A 24,080-nucleotide genomic window follows, 5' to 3' on the forward strand; every position below is an offset into this window, starting at 1 on the left:
TTGGGATCGATGGGGGCAGGGGAGAGACCAACGATCGGGGTAGGCTGGGAGGGTGGGGGTCTGCTGGGGCATGGGGGGTCTGCCTGTGGGGGTGTCTGCACTGCGGGGGGGGCGGGCGTTGAAGGTCAGGGCAGTCGGGACGGGAGGGTGGGTTGAGGCTGGCCCGGGAATGGTCAGGAGGGCCGCGATCAAACCGTGGGGGGGGGAGGTTGGGGGGTCAGATCTGCAGGGGTCCCGCTCTGGCCAGCGATTGAGCTGGCATGCAAACGAGAGGCTGATAGTTTCAATGCCACTGCGCATGCGCAGAGGGCTGCTGGTTTCAGCCTCCCGGGTGGGGATATGCCCCGCCCCCTGAAATCTAATGATATTCACCCCTGATGGCCTCTGCATTGCACAGAGTGTGAGATTCTAGTGTGAACTCCCACTGAAAAAAACAGCGTGAATTACTCCAGTTTTCCCACAAATTTAATACTTAGAATTATTTTGCAAGAATTCCGGCCATAATATGTAACCATACAAATGGCATGCTACTGTGATATTTGTTGCTTTACACTATCTATGAACTATTGTCTACAAACAGTGTCAATCAAGGCATAGTTTAGAGAGAAAATGTCCTCCTTGTAGAAATAAGTTTTACCAATTTAACTGGTCAACATCCAATGAAGCAGCTGTTGGCTTATGAAAAGATCAGCATATTACACAAGGAGTAATTAGGTAGACTTTACGATCAAATAATATATCCAAAACTCTAGTCCATTCTTATTTGGAAAGTAAATGCAGAACCGTCGAACAATAGTGAATGGTGCTTGAGGAAATACCCTCAAACTGCCTCCATCTAACAGACTTAAAGCTTTTATTGGAATTGTTAAGCAACATTAAGAACTCTTACATCTGAGTCACATAACAGAATAAAGATAACAAAAGATATCTTGTAGCATTTTGGGATCCATTCTGAAGAGCCACAAGAAAGGATTTTACACTGTAAATTTTTTTAAAACTTCATTGTACAATTGTCATTTTCGTCTGACAATTTTCAATGTATTTTCCTGTTACTGTGCTATTCTTTGTCTGCACTGTGCTCACTGTAATACATTTTTCATGGCTCACATTGTAAATAGAAACTTTCCAGTATTGAGTCCCATACACAAATATGAGTATCATATTGACTAAGGTTTACTGATCAGAACAACATTGGGAACACGTTCATTTTAAATGGCTAACTGTCAGTGAAATGACCAGATGTTAAACTGATCTTCTTGTTGGATTTTAGCTGCAGCAATAACAATTCTATCTGGAAAGCCCTTTGTTTAGCCTGACAACCAGAATTCAATTATAATTTTAACTGAAGTTGCACAAAGCCTTTATCCTTCTTGGACTGAAGTGAATACGGTGCATGTTATCAATGGAGTGTTACAGTCTCAATAGGAGTGCTAAGCTTCTTTAATTCAATGACGAGGGCAAGTGTCACTCAGGCAACAGAACTCAAAACTCACTCCATTATGCTTTTGCAACCCCAAAGTTAACTCCAACCTCCAGACTGTGATATACAATTTCTGAACATGTGTTTTTTTTGTTTGTGGTAATCATAAGATAAGGCTGCTGATAACATGGTCATTATTTCACTTCTCAAGAAGTGACAGCGGAGAAATTGGTAAACCCTCCAAAAAAGACATGAAGGTCTTGGCACGTGATTGATCCATTGCCTATTCATTGGGTTGCAGACAGCGCATTGATCTGTGCTGTCTGTTGCTATACATGATGCTGCATGCGGCCAACACAGTCTCTGCAGCAGACATTGCTCATCGGCAGGAGTCCCGATATCACAAAGTGGCTAATGCTACTTGAAGACAGACTGCACAAAGGGAAAGTACATTGCAGCTGCAAGAACTGGTGGGAGGTTTTACAGAAAGCATTCAGGGCTATGCAATGGCTCAATATGTGAAAGAGTGAGCACTAAGTTTTTTTCAATTTTGTGGTGGAAGAGGTGGTTAAGGAGGGGGAGGGAGGTTCTCCAGATGTATGCTCGGGAGGCAGTGGGAGCAAGTAATGGCAGGGGTCAATGCCAGGAGTGTAGTTCCAAGAACATGGATGCTATGTAGGAAGAAGTTTAATGGTCTCACACAAGTTGTCAAGGTGAGTAAGTTCAATCTTCAAATGACATATCCATATGACATAGCCACAAGCCTCATCCGCTGTTCAATTATCTGCAGACTCACCAACAATCTCTTGAAAACAGTGCTGAAGCCAAAAGCTCAATGTTGTGCCTCACATTGATGCACTCAGCACTGTTGCAAGCCTCACAGCTTCAACCGACAGTGCTGGCAGCTATTCAACCATGATGGCCACATCACCCGGTTTCTGGCCTCTCATCATCTTACCGGCACTGGATTTCGGGCGTGATCAGCCTCACACCCGGGAAGGGCATGAGCCTGATATCAATATTTAAATTTCAATTTAAACATAATTACTGAGCGCAGGACGCAATTATCCAGGTTCACCTGCCTTAACAGCCTTGCCGGTGCAGGTCCTCACCTGTGAGGATCACATATGGTCCCCATCAATGAGAACTTGATGTGATAGCCTCACCGGTAGGAACGGAGGCCATTGAGGCCCCCAGGTGGTCAGGGTGGGGGGCAGTGCCCTGGCACTGCCAGCCTGGGACCCTGGCAGTGGTCTGGCACTGCCCATCGGGCACTGGGCAGTGCCTATGGGCAGAGGGAGCTGCGTACCCTGCAATCAGGGATCAACCGGGAGAAGAGCTGCACACTCTGCAACCGGCGGGGGTGGGGGGGGGGGGGGGGGGGGGGGGGCGGGGGGGGGTGGAGGTGGGAGGAGGGTGTTCGGCAGGGGAGGCCAGCGATCGTGAGGGGGGGGTTAAGGTGGCAGGTGATATCTGGGGGGATGGGAGGAGTGGGGTGGGTACTGACAGATCTCTTTCTGTTCTGTTGCATAGCACACACGTTATAATGTCCTCCACTGTGAGCAGCCGGCTTTCCGGCGAGAATAGACTCTGTCCACTCCCTTTACTGGTGGGAATCAGATTGTGCATTATTTTTTGCATTAAGTGCCATAATATTTCATTTGTGGCCTCACCAAGGAAACAGTTCTGAAAATCCCCTGTTTTCACGCTCATTCGCTACCGAGAATATTTTTTGTTACATCGCTCTCCTTAGAGTTTTTGCATGGGTAGAATTCAGCAAAATAGTATTAAACTATATGTAGAAAAAATCATCCATGCAGATGTGTGGAACCAATTGGAGTATTTCTGTGGCTGTTACATTCTAAGATTCTTATACCTTATATTAAACTATCTCTCTCTACACCCTAGCTATGAGTTTAACACTATATTCTGCACCCTCTCCTTTCCTTCTCCCCTATGTACTGTATGAACAGTATGCTTTGTCTGTATAGCGCAAAAAACAATACTTTTCACTGCATACCAGTACATGTGGCAGTAATAAATCAAATCAAATCTGTAAATGTTTTCTGGCATTCCTCCCATCCCCCCAGCTTTGCTGCCAATGGGGCTTCAAAGAAACCCAAACTGAACTTCAGGAAGAGTGTAATGCTTTCGTAAAGAGCAGTTTGTAACCATCTGATCTGAATTTCAGCTCCCCCCTCATTCTTTTACTCCCATCCACTTTGTTTCCTTCCTTTTTATAATTCATATTTGCCATCTATCTCTAACATTTGATCATTGCCCAACATTTCTTGGTCTTTCAAGCATATTAACTGCACCTTTGTATTGGTTGCTATATTTTATAAGCAACATTTCTTTCTTGTTTTGCTCTCTCCTATGTTTTGGGTAGTTCTATCTGATCACAGAATTTTGCAGCACAGAAGGAGGCCATTTGGCTCACCAGGCATGTGCCAGCTCTTTGAAAGAGCTAACCAATAAATCACACGCATAGATTCATAGAATCCTTACAGTGCAGAAGGCGGATATACAGCCCATCAAATCTGCACAGACTTTCCACCTTACCCCGATCCATCCCCATAACCCCACATATTTACCCCACTAATCCCCCTAACCTACACATTTTGGGACAGTAAGAGATAATTTAGCATGGCCAATCTACCTAACTGTGGGAGGAAACCGGAGCACCCGGAGGAAACACACACAGCCCCAGGTGAACGTGCAAACTCCACACAGACAGAGAGTCACCCAAGGCCGGAATTGAACCCGGATCCCTGGCATTGTGAGGCAAAAGTGCTAACCACTGTGCCACTGTGCACTCCCCTGCTCTTTCCTCATATGTATTTTGTAAATTGAGTTTGTGTCTTTATATGCCCTGTTTGTGAACAGAACTCCCACTTACCTGACGAAGGAGCAGCGCTCCAAAAGCTAGTGTCTTTTGCTACCAAATAAACCTGTTGGACTTTAACCTGGTGTTGTTAGACTTCTTACTATCTTTTCTCATATCCCATACATTTTTTTTTCAAATATATCTAAGGCACTTGGCAAGCTTCCACTTAAAGGTCCTGATTTCAAACTTTAGCCAGTTGTGAGTCTTGAGATATTAGCAGACCTCCTTGGATCCCCAGTTTTATGACTTTTTAATCTTTGGTTTGTAATGTTTGCAATTTCTACTGCTTTTATGTTTAAAGGCAAAACGAACAAACAACAGAAGGGCACAGCAGAAAACAGGTGGGCAAGCCCACACATTGAGCAAATCATTCCGTAAGAGGAAATAATAGTTGATTTGTTTTGGAAGGGAAATTTTAGTAAGTGTGGAGATTACATTAACACGTCCATAGACCAGCACACATGCTAAAACATCACACACAACAATTGTTCCCAGCAGCGCAATTGGGCACTCAGTGACAATGCAGCAGCTGGGTAGCTAAGTGCGTTCACACAGTCTGAGTGCACCAACCATTTTCTTTCCAGTATCCAGTAGATGAATAGCTATTGCCAAAAACTTATTTTGACACCATCTTTCACTACATTCCCACTTGCACCAGACAGCAGAGCAAATTCCAAAATCATGGAAGTCTCACATGATATTGTTGTTGAGGGAGCATGGTATGCTGAGATAGGAACTATGATGACTGATGAGGGGATAGCTGTTATAGGTGTTGTGAAGTTAGTGTTTGTAAAAGTATAAAAAATTAAAAAATGCTAAGAGTTGTAAAATTTCATGGTTCTGTTAGAAACAGTTGTTTTTTTCTGTACTGAAGTGAAGCAGGTGCATGCTGTACACAGACTGAAACATTGTATCGCGAGCCTAGGCAGTAACTGCTGCCAAGCCAACAGGTTGTTTTTGAATTTTGACCAATCAGTTTAAACAAGGCATTTGATTGGCAGCAGCCTACCAGATTTGAATTTGATGTTTTGATAATATGTAAACCAATCCTATTGAGGGGATTTTTGGTATGTCATCAGGGCTATAAAAGCCACAGCTCCCTGCTCCAGAGAGCCAGAAGACCACCTGCCAGCAACTACCACAGATCACAGCTCAAGAGAGAGAAAAACAGACATGTCTCGAACAGCGTAACAGCCACATTTATGTCTTAAAAGAAAGCCTCATCTCAATCGTAAAGTTACCAACAGAAGATAGTGAAGACAGAAGATAAAGAAGAAAGATGATTCCGGAAGGTAACACCTGATTGCATTTATGCGTGACTAAAAATTCTTTTTTTTTGTTAATAAGTGGGAATTAGATTCATCTACACAGCATTCCATTAAAATAAGAGTTTTGATCAGTTTGTTAATAGTTTAGTTAACTTGTTCACTGTTAGTTAGATAAATAAAGTGTTACTTGTTGTCTTTTACAGAGAGAGTCTCAGGGTAGTTATTTTGATTTAACTTGCTGAACTGCCGATAATACCCCTTCTCACACACACTTTAACAGACAATGAAGGGTTTTGAGTGGTTGAGTGTTAGTTCTCAGAGAGGAGATCACCTTCCCCTTCGTAACATAGGACATAGATCCTACACCCAGTACCCCTGACTTACATAAATATAGATCATTCGTGGGGCTATTTTTATAGACGTTACAGAATGTTATAGATGTTTAGGGGAGGGGATGGTGTAGTGATATTGTCAATGGACTGGTAATCCAGAGACCCAGGGTAATGCTCTGGGGAGCCGGGTTTGAATCCCACCATGGCAGTGGTGAAGTTTGAATTCAATGAAAATCTGGAATTAAGAACCTAATGATGACCATGAAATCATTGTCATTAAAAACCCATCTGGCTCACTAATGTTCTTTAAGGAAGGAAACCTAGTCTGGCCTACATGTGACTCCAGACCACAGCAACCTGGTTGACTCTTAAAAACCCACTGAAATTGCCTAGCAAACCATTTAGTGCAAGGGCAATTGGGGATGGACATAAATGTTGGCTCAGCCAGCAACACCCATATCCCTGAACGAATAAAAGAAAGCACACATTTCAGATCATTTATCACCTTAATTTCAACAATTTAGCAAGGTCCAGCAGCCAGATAGACACAATCTTCGCTGCATAACTGATGCCCTGGTCAGGGGATGTGATGGCGTAGTGTAAAGAACATAGCTGCTCAACTGAGTATTCAGCAAGTGGTGAGGGAAGCACAAAGGAAAAAACCTACTTGACCTCATCCTCACCATTCTACTTGTTGCAGATGCATCTCTCTATGACAGTATTGGTAGTGGTGACCATGGCACAGACCTTGTGAAGATGAAGTCCCATCTTTTGAGGATCCCAGTGGCACTAGCTCTATTCTAAATGGAATAGATTGTGAACAAATCTAGCATTTCAAAACCGGGCATTCACAAAGTGTTGTGGGCCATCAGCAGCAGCAGAATTGTACTTAACCACAGTCTGTAACCTCATGGTCCGCCATATTCCCAACTATACCATTGCCATCAAGCTGGGGGATCAGCCCTGGTTCAATGAAGAGTGCAGGAGGGCGTGCCAGGAGCGACACCAGGCATAACAATAAAGTGTCAATCTGGTGAAGCTACAACACAGGAATACTTGAGTGCCAAAAAGCATGTAATAGGCAGAGCTAAGCAACTGCACGACCAACGGATCAGATCCAAGCTCTGCAGTCTGTCACATCCAATCATGAATTATGGTGGGCAATTAAACAACTGGAGGAGGAGGCTTCAGAAATATCCCCATCCTCAGTGAAAGGGGAGCCCAGCACATCAGTGCAAAAGGAAAGACTGAAGCATTTATTAGCCAGAAGTGCCGAGTGGATGATCCATTTCAGCCTCCTCCTGAGGTCCCTAGTATCACAGATGCCGGTCTTCAGCTAATTTGATTCACTCCTGAATAAAGTACTGAAAAGCTATAGGCTCTGACAACATTGCAACAATAATACTGAGGACTTGTGCTCCTGAACTGGCCGTGCCCCTAACCAAGCTGTTCCAGTACAGCTGCAACATTGGCATCTACCAAGATGTGGAAAATTGCCCAGGTATGTCCTGTCCATAAAAAGCAGGACAGATCCGACCTGGCCAATTGCTGCTCCATCAGTATACTGTCAATCATCAGCAAAATGATGGAAGGAGTTGTCAACAATGCTATCACGAGGCACTTACTCAGCAATAACATGCACACTGACCCTCGATTTGGGTTCTGCCAAAGCCAACAGCTCCCAACCTCATTACAGTTTTGGTTCAAACATGGACAAAAGAACGGAAAGCAAGAGGTGAGGTGAATGACTGCCCCTTAACATCAAGGCAGCATTTTACCAAGTGTGGCATTAAGGAGTCCTGGCAAAACTGAAGTCAATGGGAATCAGGGGGAAAACTCTCCAGAGTCATACCTAGAATAAAGGAAGATGTATGTGATTGTTAGACATCAATTATCTCAGTCCCAGGTCATTGCTTCAGAAGTTCCACAGGTTAGTCAGCCCAGCCATCTCCAGCTGTTTCAACACTGACCTCCTGTCCTTCATAAGATCAGCCGTGGGGATGTTTGCAGATAATGTTCAGCGCCATTCACAACTCCTCAGATACTGAAGCAGTCTGTGCCTCTATACAGCAAGACCTGGAAAATATTCAGGCTTGGGCTGCTAGGTGGCAAGTAACATTCACGCCACACACGTACCAGGCAACAATCATCTCCAACAAGAGAGGATCTAATCATCTCCCCTTGACATTCAATGTCACTATCATAGCTGAAACCCCACTATCAATATCCTAAGGGCTTACCATCGGCCAGAAACTGAACTGGCCATATAATCTGATGAAGGAGCAGCACTCTGAAAGCTAGTGGCTTGTGCTACCAAATAAACCTGTTGGACTTTAACCTGGTGTTGTGAGACTTCTTACTGTGTTTACCCCAGTCCAACGCCGGCATCTCCACATCATGGTGCCAATGCCCAGAGGACACCACCCCCGCTGCTGCCTGACCTTCTGGGCGGCCCCAATTGCCCCCCTTCACTCCAGTCGGGTCAGGCCGCTAGTTCCCCGTTAGTGGGGAGTACTTTAAACATCGCTGAACCACTATAGCTGAGGGGGAGGGGAGGGGGAGGAGATGCTAGCAGGCCCAGAGACTTCAGTCCCAGGTCTGCTAATGATATTGAAATTGTATTAAAATGACCATTTAAATTATCTTTGTGTCTCCCCGCTGATTTCCGGTGCGAATCCAACACCACCGGAAATCCGGCACTGGGAGACGCTAGCAGGGTGCCGACACGTGTGCGAATCCCGCAAATCAGCCAACGTGACAATCATGCCCAAGGTGTTTCACTCCAGGTATGATTCAAGTGATCCACTGGAAGTTTTTATCAAAACAAACTTTATTTTAAGAACACAGTTGGAATGTAACTAAAAGAATTAGCATAAATTTTACCAATTAAAATACTTAGACATGGCTAAATATAATCCTTAACAGCTAGCTATCTCTGTTGTTCCAATTTAAAGCAATGCTCCACAGACATACCCCCTTCTTCAGAATTAGTCAGCACAAAAACAAGTATGCTCACGTAAAGCTAGATTTTCAGCTTTTTGACATTTCCAGACAGAGATCCCAACAGCAGTTTTCAGAGAAGGATATATTCTCAAAACTACCAAATCTCAGAAAAGCAAACCTAGCCTCCAGACCCCAGAGACAGAAAGGGACACTTCTCTCTCTGCACTTCCAAAGCAGCAACTCTCAGAGAAAGGGCCACTCTCGTATAGTGGAATCTCCAAGAAAAAAATCTCCTCCAACTTCTGAAAGGGAAAAAGAAAGACACAGCTGTCCCTTGACTCAAAAGCAGTCTCCAAACTTGAATATTCTCTGTAAGCCCAGCTTCCCGTCACATGACCACACCTGCCAATCAAGTCCCACTCTGCAAAACCCCAGGGGAAAACAGCAGACCAGCATTAGTTCAGATTAAAACCAACATTCTAGCCATTAGAAACAATTGAGCTGCTGCAACAATACAGAATGCCGGTAGACACAATGGCTCCAATAAAATGGAAGGGACTGCTAGAAACATCCTGTGCAGAAACATGACTAAAACACATTTCTTATAGGTACAGTATTGTCACAATCCTGACTTGGAAATATAATTGCTGCTGCTTCACTGTCACTGGGTAAAAATCCTGGTACTACCTTCCTAACAGTACTGTTTGTTTAACTACGCCACACGGAGTGGTTTAAGTCTCAAGGCAATTTAGGGATGAGCAATAAGCACAGTGATGCCCACATCCCATGAACAAATAAAGGGTTGTCATCAAATAACTAAACCACTAAATCTAAACTAAATCTACTTTTGGCCTGAATTACGCAGGCTACAGAGAATGCCAGAGTATTTCACCTAAATGCTCCCAATGCTAATGGAGATTTTAGGATATAAACTCCAAAAATTAACCTGGTTAGCCTCAGCCTCACTTGAAAAATAATTAAAAAGGACCCTGAAAGTTCATAGGTGTCCACTGTTCTATGTTTACACAGATCAACTGGTGCCAGCACTACCTTCTAGCATGGAGCAATATAAATTCTTGCCAGTCAGCAATCATCAGCATCATGCAGATCTGCACTAATGCCAGTGATTCCTAAACGCAACAAACTCACTAATTGCAGTAACAGTGACTTCTGGCACTGATTCAGGTCCATCAGCATAACTGCATTGACTACCAGTTCACCAGTTTAAGAAACAATACTTTTCACTGTATTCTAACACATGCGACAATAATAAATCAAATCAAATCAAAATCACAGTGCCAGGGAGCCGGGTTCGATTCCCGGTTTGGGTCACTGTCTGTCTGGAGTCTGCACATTCTCCCTGTGGCTGCATGGGTTTCCTCCAGGTGCTCCGGTTTCCTCACACAGTCGAAAGACGTGCTGGTTAGGTGCATTGGCCATGCTAAATTCTCCCTCCGTGTACCTGAACAGGTGCAGGAGTGTGACGACTAGGGGATTTTCACAGTAGCTTCATTGCAGTGTCAATGTAAGCCTAGTTATGTCACTAATAAATAAACTTTATAACAAGTGTTACTTGCTCATGTAGACAACCAATTTGAAAATCCCCTGGCACTAATGAACAATAATAAGAAGTCTCACAACACCAGGTTAAAGTCCAACAGATTTATTTGGTAGCACAAGCTTTCAGAGCGTTGCTCCTTCACCAGATGAGTGAAGAGTTGGGTTCACAAACAGGGCATTTTTGACAGATTCAATTACAAGATAATGGTTGAAATGCGAGCCTTAACAGGTAATCAAGTCTTTACAGGTACAGACAATGCGAGTGGAGAGAGGGTTAAGCACAGGTTAAAGAGGTGTGAATTGTCTCAAGCCAAGACAGTTAGTGAGATTTTGCAAGCCCAGGCAAGTCGTGGGGGTTACAGGTAGTGTGACATGAATCCAAGATCGTGTTTGAGGCCATCCTCATGCGGAACTTGGCTATCAGTTTCTGCTCAGCGATTCTGCATTGTCATGTGTCGTGAAGGCCACCTTGGAGAATGCTTACCCGAAGATCAGAGGCTGAATGCCCTTGACTGCTGAAGTGTTCCCCGACAGGAAGGGAACACTCCTGCCTGGTGATTGTCGAGCGGTGTCCATTCATCTGTTGTCGTAGCATCTGCATGGTCTCGCCAATGTACCCTGCCTCAGGACATCCTTTCCTGCAGCGTATCAGGCAGACAACTTTGCCGAGTTGCAAGAGTATGTACCATGTACCTAGTGGATGGTGGTATGCCCTGTTTGTGAACCCAACTCTTCATTCACCTGATGAAGGAGCAACGCTCCGAAAGCTCGTGCTACCAAATAAACCTGTTGGACTTTAACCTGGTGTTGTGAGACTTCTTACTGTGCCTATCCTAGTCCAATGCCGGCATCCCCACATCATGACTAATGAGCAATTTAGCATGGCCAATCATCATTACCCACACACCTTTGAACTGTGGGAGGAATCTGGAGCACCTGGAGGATGCCCACGCAGAGATGGGGAGAATGTGCAAACTCCACACAGACTGTGACCTGAGGCCAATAGGCTCCTACCTCTTGGTGAGAGCTGGCAGAATCCAAACAGATTCACCAAGAAGTGGTTGTCAGCTTACCTTTGTGGATCCCAGAGAAGTTGAGGACACAAAAAATAATTTAGGCCACTGCAGCCAAATTACTTACCTACTCTCTACAATACCAATCTCTGACCAATCCGCCTAGTGAGCCCTATCTTGAGGCCTCAGTTCATCTCCAAATCTAAGTGAGACCAGTGCCTCAAAATCTAGTGTTCTTATTATATATAACCCTGATGGCTAAAGCTCTGAAGGTGAAAGGCTCTTCAACTTCCACTTAGGATGCTTCAAATGGCCATGAGTGACTTCAAGCAGCTCTGGGCCTTGATCCTACAGAATGCAGACTGATCCAACAATTTGCAACACAAGCACTGTTAGAGTGGGTGATGGGTAAGGAAGCATGGCATTGTCCTACAAGAGGCCATGAGATGTATCTCCCATGGAGCCAACACCACTCTCATGGCACTGAGCTTTAACATGTCTGTGTGAGAATAGAGCACAAGAGTGAGCTTCCATGATGGCAACATGAACTACCATGGGACCCGTTAAGAGTTCTGAGAAGAGGTTCTTTCGCAGTGAGTATGGATGTCACGTTCAAGGACAGGATCATTTCTGACCGAACAGTCTATAAGGCGTGCCAGTTAGATTGGCCAGCAACTTTCAATGGTGGGACTCCCTTCCACTAATGGACAGAAGCCCAGTCCTCAGCTGGTTTAGACCACCCACACCACAGCAATGCTGCAAGGCAGCCTTTTCTAAAGTCAGTGGGGTAGGGGGATGAGCAACATTCAGCCCAACACTTTCAATTATTAGATCAATATACATTGTTCATGCAAGAAAAGGAGAAGGGTTTGCAAAATATACATTTCTTAACTTCAAAACTTTTACTTTTGAAAAATTTAGTGTTTAATCGTCTTGATGAACCAAAAGAGTAATCCAAAAGTAATTCTGTTTCCCACTGTTGATGACAACTAGCTTTATCGTTCCCAGACACACATGATATATACAGAGGCAATGCTTAATCACCTGCAATATGTAAAGGATCCACACTGGGAATTTGTTTCATGGGTTTTGTTGACTATCAAACATTTGAACAGCTGGAATGTGAACAGCCGGATGTGAAAAGAGTGATATAAATTATCAGTACCCTGATGATTCATTGACTCACCCATTACTGACTGCATTGAGACTAGGTTCTATACTCATCACGTATCAAATTATGGTCAATTCTGCAGAAATTTAGCGACTCTCAAGACTCATTAAAAAACGAAAATGATGTAACAGCAAAAATATCAGTGTGCCACCTTATTAAATTTAAGTATGAATTTCTTTAAGGTTAATGGCAGGGTATATGGTTCAAATATTGACAGATGTCACAACAAAAATTGTGATTTGTTGCATTAAATGAATAACAAATATTAAATCCACAAATTAATTAGGTTTCACTTTTCTCTGTCCATGGAGCATGAGATGCAGTTATTCCACCCAGCGTGGAGAACTTTGGTGACCCGTCATATACAGCAGGTGATGCCACTGACACATCTCCCAGTTTGCAAACTGGAATGCAAACTGGGAGATATGTCAGTGGCGTCACCTGCTGAAGCCCGAAGGGATGGCGTAAATGTTGAGAGCCACGGTGACCTTGATAACCACGGGCTGTGGCTGCAGCAAGTGACAATGATCAGTGACTACCGCCTTTGCGGTGAAAGTGCCCAATCCTCTGAAAAGCTAATGTGGAAATATTCCCTGAAGATCCACTCTGTGCATGGCTTCCTGCACAGTGCCCTCCTTTTCTGTGAAGAGCTCCTGATCTTTCCTGTCTTCCTTCATACTTACAATCCCCCCTCCAGCCTCAAAGGCAGGTCTATCTTCCATTACTGCGGCACGGCTGTTTTGAAAGCAGCCAGAAACAGTTCAGTACCAGCAAGATTTTCTTCTCAGCTGTCAGTTGCACAGTCAGAAAACATGCCCAATTAGCTGCCTCAAATGACAAGCCATCAACAACAACCTGCATTTAAGCACCATCTTTAAACACAGTAAAATGTGCAAAGGAGAATTACCACGTAAAATTTGACAGATTGCCATAAGGCAATAGTGGGACAGGTGACCAAAAGCTTGTTCAAAATGTGAGGGGTTATCTAAAAAGGAGAAAAGACAGGCAAAGAGGCTGAAAGGATGAATTCCAGGACCAGGAAGCAGAAAGGCATGTCCAACAATGGGTGAGGCAATTGAAGTCAGAGTTGCAACAGCTTAGAATTAGAGGAGTGACAGAGACCCTGCAGCATGTTGTAGGACTGCAGGAGGTTACAAACAAATGAGGCAAGGCAACTGTAATAAGTCTTCACAGGCAGAAGTCCCTTCACCAAAATCTCTTTATTTACAATTCCAACAGCAGTACACAGAGTGCTATCAATCAACTATCTACCTTCAGGAGTGCCAGAGGAACTGACACTCCTAGTTAAATACAAGGAAAAAACTCCCTGGTTGGCCCATCAATTGACTCCTTAATCAGGGAGTTAATATTCCAATATGCCAACCTCAATAGCCTGATTGAAGTCATTACAGCTACGAAGGGATTTGATAAACAAATAGTGAGAATTTTTTTTAAAATTAAGGCAGAGCCAGACGGGGAGCCAATGGTGGTTAGCGAACGCAGAATAGATGGATGAACTGAGCTTGGTGAGGGTATTCTATAGGCCTCCAAAGAGTGAGAGAGGCAAGAGGAGAAAATCTGCAGGAAAATCATATAGATGTGCAAGAACTATAGAGTGGTTATACTGGGAGACTTACCCAAATATCGACTGGGATAAATGTTAGAGCAAAGGGTAAGGAGAGGGCACAACAAAAGGTGATCTGTGCTTAAGGATGCAGGGCAAGGCTAGAATAGTTAATGAGTGCTTTGTACCAGTGTTTATTGTGAAAGAGGAATTTGACAAAATATCAATAGGAGCGAAGATAGTCGAAACAACGGACAAGGTGAAAATTGAGAGGCAGTGGTACTGGAAAAGCTGGCTGTACTTAGGGCACCTGGTCCAGATGGCTAGTGTCCCAGATTTCCGGAGAAGATAGTGTCATGATAGCAGAAGGGCTATCTGAATCGCATGCGTAGTTCAGAGCTCCGATCGGTCTGCCAGCGCTAAGCCCCGCACACAGTACGGATCGGGTCGGAGCCGGCAAAACGGGTATGGGCGCGCTGCAAAGAGGATTCCAGGCGTGGATCTATTTGACGCCCAGATCCGGCACTTAGACTCAAAATGGTAAAATTCCCCCCACACACATTATCAAAATCACAAATCCATCCAAAGGCATTTAACTGCTGTTGCATGGCTGGACATCTGTTTACATGGGGACATGGGAGTTACAAGCATACTGGGGGCAGATTTGGAGATGGCAGCAGATTTAGCAACATTGTAGAGGACAGAGCCTGGAATAATCGTTTGAAAAGATGGACAAATCAAAATATTTCTTTTTTTAGAAGGAATTTTTGATTTTGGATTGAAAGCAGAGGAAGAATTGGATTTGGAAGTGGGGAGAGCTGGATGGGAATGGGGGAAAGCTGGGTTTGAAACGGGGCGAGGGTTGGATTTGAAAGGTGGGGGAAGAGAATTTGAATGGGGGAGAGTTAGGTTTGAAGGGGGGAGAAATGGATCTGAAAGGGGGAGAGTTGTATCTGAAAGGGGGGGTTGGATTTGCAAGGGGGAGAGTTGGAATTGAAAGGGGGAGAGTTGGGATTGAAAGGGAGGCGAGTTGGATTTGAAAGGGGGAGAGTTGGATTTGAAAGGGGGAGATTTGGGATTGAAAGGGGGGTGAGTTGGATTTGAGAGGGGAGAGTTGGATTTGAAAGAAGGGAGAGTTGGGTTTGAAAGGGGGAGAGTTGGGTTTGTAAGGGGGAGAGTTGAATTTGGAAGGGGGAGAGTTGGATTTGAAAGGGGGAGAGTTGGGTTTGAAAGGGAGGAGAGGTGGAATTGAAACGGGGTGAGGGTTGGATTTGGAAGGGGGAGAGTTAGAATTGAAAGGGTGAGAGTTGGGTTTGAAAGGAGGAGAGCTGGATTTGAAAGGGGGGAGAGTTGGAGTTGAAAGTAGGGAGTCTATACAGGTTTCCGCCGCGTGCTCCGGTTTCTGCCCACAGTCCAAAGATATGCGGGTTAAGTGGATTGGCCATGCTAAATTTCCCCCTAGTGTCAGGGAGACTAACTAGGGTAAATGCATGTGGTTAAGGGGATAGCACCTGTGTGGGATTGTGATCAGTGCAGAGTCGATGGGCTGAATGGCCTCCTTCTGCACTGCAGGATTCTATGATTCTAACTTTCTGGCAACTCAGACCAGGATCTTCCAATCCCGTCGTGCCGCGACAGTCCCTGGGAGATTCCGCAGCCCAGACAAATATCCATTGACTTTTGGCATTACTGGACAATCCTTGCAGATGGCAGGGCTAGAAAATCCTGCCCTCAGATGCAGACCGCAAACCTTTCGCAAGATTGCATTTTTTTTGCCTTTGCTTCACATATTTTGCAAAGAATTTTTATAGTTTACGGATGAATTCCTTCTGCATGTGAAAATGACTGATTTTAAAGAGGGGAGAGTTGGATTTGAAAGGGGGAAAGTTGGATTTGGAAGGGGGGAGTTGGATTTGAAAGGTGGGGAGAGTTGGGTTTGAAATGGGGAGAGTTGATTTGAAAGGGGGAGAGTTTTATTTGAAAGGGGGAGAATTGCATTTGAAAGGGGGTGAGTTGGATTTCAAAGGAGGAGAGTTGGATTTGAAAGGGGGGCATCTGGATTTGAAAGGGGGAGAGTTGGATTTGAAAGGGGGAGATTTGGATTTGAAAGGAGGAGAGCTGGATTTGAAAGGGGGAAAGTTGGATTTGGAAGGGGAGAGAGTTGGATTTGAAAGTGGGAGAGTTGGATTTGAAAGGAGGAGAGCTGGATTTGAAAGGGGGAAAGTTGGATTTAGAAGGGGCGAGTTGGATTTTAAAGGGGGAGACTTGGGATTGAAAGGGGGGTGAGTTGGATTTGAGAGGGGAGAGATGGATTTGAAAGAGGGTAGAGTTGGGTTTGAAAGGGGGAGAGTTGGGTTTGTAAGGGGGAGAGTTGAATTTGAAAGGGGGAGCGTTGGATTTTAAACGTGGGGAGAGTTCAATCTGTGAAAGGGGGAGACTTGGCTTTAAAAAAGGGGTGAGTTGGATTTGAAAGCGGGAGATTTGGATTAGAAAGAGGGAGAGTTGGATTTGAAAGGGGGAGAATTGGATTTGAAGAGAGGAGAGTTGGATTTGAAACGGGGGAGAGTTGGATTTGAAAGGGGGAGAGTTGGGTTTGAAAGGGAGGAGGGTTGGAATTGAAACGGGGGGAGAGTTGGATTTGGAAGGGGGAGTGTTAGATTTGAAAGGGGGAGAGTTGAACTTGAAAGGGGGGAGAGATGGATTTGAAAGGGGGAGGCTTGGATTTGAAAGGGGGAGAGTTGTGTTTGAAAGGGGGAGGCTTGGATTTGAAAGGGGGGAGAGTCGGATTGAAACGGGGGAGAGTTGGACTTGAAAGGGGAGAGAGTTGGATTTGAAAGGAGGAGAGTTTGATTTGAAAGGGGGAAGAGTTGGATTTGAAAGCTGACAGCTGGATCTGAAAGGGGAGAGAGTTGGATCTGAAAGGGGGGAGAGTTGGATCTGAAAGGGGAGAGAGTTGGATCTGAAATGGGGGAGAGTTGGATTTGAAAGTGGGGGAGTTGGATTTCAAAAGGGGAAGAGTTGCATTTGAAAGGGAGCAGCTGGATCTGAAAGGGGGGGAGCTGGATTTGAAAGGGGGAGAGTCGGATTTGAAAGGGAGGAGAGTTGCATTTCAAAGATGGAGAGTTGGATTTGAAAGGAGGGAATCTGTACGGGTTTCCGCCGCATGCTCCGGTTTCTGCCCACAGTCCAAAGATATGCGGGTTAGGTGGATTGGCCATGTTAAATTTCCCCCTAGTGTCAGGGAGACTAACTAGGGTAAATGCGTGGGGTTAAGGGGATAGGGCCTGTGTGGGATTGTGGTCAGTGCAGAGTCGATGGGCTGAATGGCCTCCTTCTGCACTGCAGGATTCTATGATTCTAACTTTCTGGCAACTCAGGCCAGGAACTTCCAATCCCGTCGTGCCGCGACAGTCCCTGGGAGATTCCGCAGCCCAGACAAATATCCATTGACTTTTGGCATTACTGGACAATCCTTGCAGACGGCAGGGCTAGACAATCCTGCCCTCAGATGCAGACCGCAAATCTTTCGCAAGATTTCATTTTTTTTGTCTTTGCTTCACAAATTTTGCAAAGAATTTTTATAGTTTACGGATGAATTCCTTCTGCATGTGAAAATGACTTATTTTAAAGAGGGGAGAGTTGGATTTGAATGGGGGGGGGAAGTCGGATTTGAAAGGGGGGAGAGTTGGATTTGAAAGGGGGAGAGTTGGATTTGAAAGGGGAGAGAGTTGGATTTGAAAGGGGGAGAGTTGGATTTGAAAGGGGAGAGAGTTGGATTTGAAAGGGGGAGAGTTGGATTTGAAAGGGGAGAGAGTTGGATTTGAAAGGGGGAGAGTTGGATCTGAAAGGGGAAGAGTTGGATTTGAAAGGGGGGAGAGTTGGATTTGAAATGGGGGAGAGTTGGATCTGAAAGGGGGGAGTTGGATTTGAAAGGGGGGAGAGTTGGATTTGAAACGGGGGAGAGTTGGATCTGAAAGGGGAAGAGTTGGATTTGAAAGGGGGGAGAGTTGGATTTGAAATGGGGGAGAGTTGGATCTGGAAGGGGGGAGTTGGATTTGAAAGGGGGGAGAGTTGGATTTGAAACGGGTGAGAGTTGGATCTGAAAGGGGGGAGTTGGATTTGAACGAGGGAGAGTTGGATTTGAAAATGGGGCATCTGGACTTGTAAGTGGGGGAGTGGGATTTGAAAGGTGGAGAGTTGGATTTGAAAGAGTGAGAATTGGATTTGAAAGGGGGGGAGAGTTGGACCTGATAGAGGGAAAGTTGCATTTGAAAGGGGGAAAGTTGGATTTGAAAGGGGGGAGAACTAAATTTGAAAGGGGGAGAGTGGGAATTAAAAGGAGGAGAGTTGGATTTGAAAGTGGGGCATCTAGATTTGAAAGAGGGAGAGTTGGATTTGAAAGTGGGGCGTCTGGATTTGAAAGGGGAGAGTTGGGATTTGAAAGCATGAGAGTTGGATTTGAAAGGGGGAGAGTTGGATTTGAAAGGGGGAGAGTTGGATTTGAAAGGGTGAGAGTTGGAGTTGAAAGGGGGAGATTTGGATTTGGAAGGGAGAGAGTTGGATTCCAAAGGAGGGACAGCTGGATTTGAAATGGGGAGAGTTGGATTTGATAGGTGGGGAGTTGGATTTGAAAGGGGGGAGAGTTGGATTTGAAAGGGGGAGAGTTGGGTTTGAAACGGGGAGCATTGGATTTGAAAGGAGAGTTAAATATGAAAGGGGGAGAGCGGGAATTGAAAGGGGTGAGTTGGATTTGAAAGTGGGGCATCTAGATTTGAAAGGGTGAGAGTTGGATTTGAAAGGGGAGAGTTGGATTTTAAAGGGGAGAGTTGGAATTGATAGGGGGAGAGTTGGATTTGAAAGGGGAAAGTTGGAATTGATAGGGGGAGAGTTGGATTTGAAAGCGGGAGAGTTGGATTTGAAAGGGGAGAGTTGGATTTGAAAGGGGAAGTGTTGGATTTGAAATGCGGGGAGAGTTCAATCTGAAAGGGAGAGACATGGCTTTGAAAAGGGGAGAGTTGGATTTGAAAGGGTGAGAATTGGATTTGAAAGGGGGGAGAGTTGCATTTGAAAGGGGGAGGGTTGTATTTGAAAGGGGGAGAGTTGGATTTGATAGAGGGAAAGTTGGATTTGGAAGGGGGAAAGTTGGATTTGAAAGGGGGAGAGTTGGATTTGAAAGGAGAGTTAAATTTTAAAGGGGGAGAGTTGGATTTGAAAGGGGGAAAGTTGGATTTGGAAGGGGGGAGTTGGATTTTAAAGGGGGAGACTTGGGATTGAAAGGGGGTGAGTTGGATTTGAGAGGGGAGAGATGGATTTGAAAGAGGGTAGAGTTGGGTTTGAAAGGGGGAGAGTTGGGTTTGTAAGGGGGAGAGTTGAATTTGAAAGTGGGAGCGTTAGATTTGAAAGGGGGAGGCTTGGATTTGAAAGGGGGGAGAGTCGGATTGAAACGGGGGAGAGTTAGATTTGAAAGGGGGAAGAGTTGGATTTGAAAGCTGACAGCTGGATCTGAAAGGGGAGAGAGTTGGATCTGAAAGGGGGGAGAGTTGGATTTGAAAGTGGGGGAGTTGGATTTCAAAAGGGGTAGAGTTGGATTTGAAAGGGGGGAGAGTTGGATTTGAAAGGGGGAGAGTCGGATTTGAGAGGGGGAGAGTTGGATTTGAAAGGGGGAGAGTTGAATTTGAAAGGGGGGAGAGCTGGATTTGAAAGGGGGAGAGTCGGATTTGAGAGGGGGAGAGTTGGATTTGAAAGGGGGAGAGTTGAATTTGAAAGGGTAGAGTTGGATTTGAAAGGGGGAGAGTTGGATTTGAAAGGGGGAGAGTTAGGTTTGAAAGGAGGAGAGCTGGATTTGAAAGGGGGGGAGAGTTGGAGTTGAAAGGAGGGAGTCCGTACGGGTTTCCGCCACGTGTTCCGTTTTCTGCCCACAGTCCAAAGATATGCGGGTTAGGTAGATTGGCCATGCTAAATTTCCCCCTAGTGTCAGGGAGACTAACTAGGGTAAATGCGTGGGGTTAAGGGGATAGGGCCTGTGTGGGATTGTGGTCAGTGCAGAGTCGATGGGCTGAATGGCCTCCTTCTGCACTGCAGGATTCTATGATTCTAACTTTCTGGCGACTCAGGCCAGGAACTTCCAATCCCGTCGTGCTGCGACAGTCCCTGGGAGATTCCGCAGCCCAGACAAATATCCGTTGACTTTTGGCATTACTGGACAATCCTTGCAGACGGCAGGGCTAGACAATCCTGCCTTCAGATGCAGACCGCAAATCTTTCGCAAGATTTCATTTTTTTTGTCTTTGCTTCACAAATTCCGCAAAGAATTTTTATAGTTTACGGATGAATTCCTTCTGCATGTGAAAATGACTGATTTTAAAGAGGGGAGAGTTGGATTTGAATGGGGGGAAAGTCCGATTTGAAAGGGGGGAGAGTCCGATTTGAAAGGGGGGAGAGTTGGATTTGAAAGGGGGAGAGTTGGATTTGAATGGGGGTAGAGTTGGATTTGAAAGGGGAGAGAGTTGGATTTGAAAGGGGAGAGAGTTGGATTTGAAACGGGAGAGAGTTGGATCTGAAAAGGGGGAGTTGGATCTGAAAGTGTGGCATTTAGATTTGAACGAGGCAGGGTTGGATTTGAAAATTGGGCATCTGGACTTGTAAAGGGGGAGAGTTGGATTTGAAAGGTGGAGAGTTGGGTTCAAAAGGGGGAGAGTTGGATTTGAAAGGGAATGGTTTGTAGTTGAAAGGGGGAGAGTTGGATTTGAAAGGGAAAGGTTTGTATTTGAAAGGGGGAGCATTGGATTTGAAAGGGGGAGAGTTGGATTTGAAAGGTGGAGAGTTGGGTTCGAAAGGGGGAGAGTTGGATTTGAAAGGGGGAGCTTTTGATTTGAAAGGGGGAGTGTTGGATATGAAAGGGGGAGAGTTGGATTTCAAATGGGGAAGAGTTGGATTTGAAAGGGCGAGATTTGGATTTGAGAGGGGGCGAGTTGGATTTGAAAGGGGAAAAGTTGGATTTGAAAGGGGGAGTGTTGGATATGAAAGGGGGAGAGTTGGATTTCAAAGGGGGAGAGTTGGAGTTGAAAGAGGGAAAGTAGGATTTGAGAGGGGGAGAGGTGGATTTGAAAGGGGAGAGAGTTGGATTTGAAAGGGGGAGAGATGGATTTGAAAGGGGGTGTGTTGCATTTGAAAGGTGGAGAGTTGGAATTGAAAGGTGGAGTGTTGTATTTCAAAAGGGGAGAGTTCGATTTGAACGGGGAAGAGTTGGATTTGAAAGGGGGGCAGCTGGATTTGAAAGGAGGAGAGTTGGATTTGAAACGGGAGAGAGTTGGATCTGAAAAGGGGGAGTTGGATTTGAAAGTGTGGCATTTAGATTTGAACGAGGCAGAGTTGGATTTGAAAATGGGGCATCTGGACTTGTAAAGGGGGAGAGTCGGATTTGAAAGGTGGAGAGTTGGATTTGAAAGAGTGAGAATTGGATTTGAAAGGGGGAGAGTTGGATTTGAAGGTGGGAGAGTTGGGTTCAAAAGGGGGAGAGTTGGATTTGAAAGGGGGAGAGTTGGATTTGAAGGGAGGAGAGTTGGATTTGAAAGGGGGAGAGTTGGGTTCAAAAGGGGGAGAGTTGGATTTGAAAGGGGGAAAGTTGGATTTGAAAGGTGGAGAGTTGGGTTCGAAAGGGGGAGAGTTGGATTTCAAAGGGGGAGACTCGATTTGAAAGGGGGAGTGTTGGATATGAAAGGGGGATAGTTGAATTTCAAAGGTGGAGAGTTGGATTTGAAAGAGGGATAGTTGGATTTGAAAGGGGGAGAGTTGGATTTGAGAGGGGGTGAGTTGGATTTGAAAGGGGGAGAGTCAGATTTGCAAGGGGGACAGTTGGATTTGAAAGGGGAAAAGTTGGATTTGAAAGGGGGGAGAGTTGGATTTCAATGGGGGAGATTTGGGATTGAAAAGGAGAGAGTTGGATTTGAAAGGGGGGAGTCAGATTTGCAAGGGGGACAGTTCGATTTGAAAGGGGAAAAGTTGGATTTGAAAGGGGGGAGAGTTGGATTTCAATGGGGGAGATTTGGGATTGAAAAGGAGAGAGTTGGAGTTGAAAGGGTGAGAGTTGGATTTGAAAGCGGGGGGGGAGTTGGATTTGAAAGGAACAGAGTTGGATTTGAAAGATGGAGTGTTGTGTATCAAAGGGGGAGAGTTGGATTTGAAAGCGGGGGAGAGTTGGATTTGAAAGGGGGAGATTTGGATTTGAAAGGGGGAGTGTTGGATATGAAAGGGGGAGAGTTGGATTTCAAAGGGGGAAAGTTGGACTTGAAAGGGGCAGAGTTGGTTTTGAAAGGGGGAAAGTTGGATTTGAGAGGGGGAGAGTTGGATTTGAAAGGGGAGAGAGTTTGATTTGAATGGGGGAGAGTTGGATTTGAAAGGGGGAGAGTTCGATTTGAAAGAGGGATAGTTAGATTTGAAAGGTGGAGAGTTGGATTTGAAAGTAGGAGATTTGAATTTGGAAGGAGGAGAGTTGGATTTGAAGGGAGGAGAGTTGGATTTGAAAGAGGGATAGTTAGATTTGAAAGGTGGAGAGTTGGATTTGAAAGGGGGGAGAGTTGGATTTCAATGGGGAGATTTGGGTTTGAAAGGGAGAGAGTTGGATTTGAAAGGGTGAGTTAGATTTGAAAGGAGGAGATTTGAATTCGAAAGGCGGAGAGTTGGATTTGAAAGCGGGGGTGAGTTGGATTTGAAAGGGGGAGAGTTGGTTTTGAAAGGGGGAGAGTTGGATTTGAAAGGGGGAGAGGTGGAATGAAAGGGGGAGAGTTTAATTTGAAAGGGGGAGAATTGGATTTGAAAGGGGGAGAGTTGGATTTGAAAGGGGGGAGGGTTGGGTTTGAAAGGGGAAGAGTTGATTTGAAAGGGGGAGAGTTGGATTTGAAAGGGGGAGTGTTGTATTTCAAAGGGGGAGAGTTGGAGTTAAAAGGGGGAGAGTTGGTTTTGAAAGGGGGAGTGTTGTATTTCAAAGGGGGAGAGTTGGATTTGAAAGGGGAAGTGTTGGATTTGAAAGTAGGAGATTTGGATTTGGAAGGAGGAGAGTTGGTTTTGAAAGGGGGGAGTCAGATTTGCAAGGGGGACAGTTGGATTTGAAAGCGGAAAAGTTCGATTTGAAAGGGGGGAGTGTTGGATTTCAATGGGGGAGAGTTGGATTTGAAAGGAGATTTGAATTCGAAAGGGTGAGAGTTGGATTTGAAAGCGGGGGGAGTTGGATTTGAAAGGGGGAGAGTTGGATTTGAAAGGGGGAGAGTTGGATTTGAAAGGGGGAGTGTTAGGTTTGAAAGGGGGAGAGTTGGAATGAAAGGGGGAGAGTTTAATTTGAAAGGGGGAGAGTTGGATTTGAAGGGAGGAGAGTTGGATTTGAAAGGGGGAGAGTTGGGTTCAAAAGGGGGAGAGTTGGATTTGAAAGGGGGAAAGTTGGATTTGAAAGGTGGAGAGTTGGGTTCGAAAGGGGGAGAGTTGGATTTCAAAGGGGGAGACTCGATTTGAAAGGGGGAGTGTTGGATATGAAAGGGGGATAGTTGAATTTCAAAGGTGGAGAGTTGGATTTGAAAGAGGGATAGTTGGATTTGAAAGGGGGAGAGTTGGATTTGAGAGGGGGTGAGTTGGATTTGAAAGGGGGAGAGTCAGATTTGCAAGGGGGACAGTTGGATTTGAAAGGGGAAAAGTTGGATTTGAAAGGGGGGAGAGTTGGATTTCAATGGGGGAGATTTGGGATTGAAAAGGAGAGAGTTGGATTTGAAAGGGGGGAGTCAGATTTGCAAGGGGGACAGTTCGATTTGAAAGGGGAAAAGTTGGATTTGAAAGGGGGGAGAGTTGGATTTCAATGGGGGAGATTTGGGATTGAAAAGGAGAGAGTTGGAGTTGAAAGGGTGAGAGTTGGATTTGAAAGCGGGGGGGGAGTTGG

At 45.2% G+C, this 24,080-nt stretch overlaps 1 protein-coding gene across 1 annotated transcript in view; it reads right to left on the reverse strand.

The window, feature by feature from the left end:
- The window catches only part of LOC144504805 (potassium channel subfamily K member 2-like), a 168,275-nt gene that overhangs the window by 131,230 nt on the left and 12,965 nt on the right, over positions 1–24,080 (reverse strand). The window lies entirely within an intron of this gene.

This window comes from Mustelus asterias, chromosome 15 (genome assembly GCF_964213995.1).
Source record: "Mustelus asterias chromosome 15, sMusAst1.hap1.1, whole genome shotgun sequence".
NCBI lineage: Eukaryota > Metazoa > Chordata > Chondrichthyes > Carcharhiniformes > Triakidae > Mustelus > Mustelus asterias.